The following is an 803-nucleotide window of genomic DNA, read 5'->3' as shown; positions in this document are numbered from 1 at the left end:
CCCCCAGGTGTGCCCAGGTGTGCCCAGGTGTGCCCCAGGTGTCACCTGGGGGCCATCAGGGCCACGCGGGGGGTGAGGTCCCCCCTGGTCCCGGGGCTTCGTCGCACCTGGAGCTGCTCCCGGCTGCGTTTGGCACCTGCAGGTTCTACCTGGGCCTTGTCTCACCGGGAATTTCCCACCTGGAATTTCTCACGTGGAATTTCTCACCTGGAATCTCCCTCACCTGGAATTTCTCACCTGGAATTTCTCATTTGGAATTTCTCATTTGGAATTTCCCGCACCTGGAATTTCCCACCTGGAATTTCTCACCTGGAATTTCTCATTTGGAATTTCCCACCTGGAATTTCCCTCACCTGGAATTTCCCTCACCTGGAACTTCCCTCACCTGGAATTTCTCATTTGGAATTTCCCCCACCTCGAATTTCCCTCTCCTGGAATTTCCCTCACCTGGAATTCCCCACCTGGAATTTCTCATTTGGAATTTCCCTCACCTGGAATTTCCCTCACCTGGAATTCCCCACCCGGAATTTCCCTCACCTGGAATATTCCCCACCCGGAATTTCCCTCACCTGGAATTTCCCTCACCTGGAATTTCCCTCACCTGGAATTCCCCACCTGGAATTTCTCATTTGGAATTTCCCTCACCTGGAATTCCCCACCTGGAATTTCCCTCACCTGGAATTTCCCTCACCTGTCCCCTCTCACCTGTCCCTTTCCTCACCTATCCCAGGTCAGCCTCACCATGTACCCCCCAGTACAGCCCAGCCCCACCCCTCACCTGTCCCAGGTGTCCCTCACCTGTC

The sequence above is a fragment of the Corvus brachyrhynchos genome, unplaced genomic scaffold, assembly GCF_000691975.1.
Source record: "Corvus brachyrhynchos isolate BGI_N302 unplaced genomic scaffold, ASM69197v1 scaffold4083, whole genome shotgun sequence".
NCBI classification, from domain to species: domain Eukaryota; kingdom Metazoa; phylum Chordata; class Aves; order Passeriformes; family Corvidae; genus Corvus; species Corvus brachyrhynchos.
The sequence above is the reverse complement of the archived record's forward strand: the minus strand, read 5'-3'. Positions refer to the sequence as shown.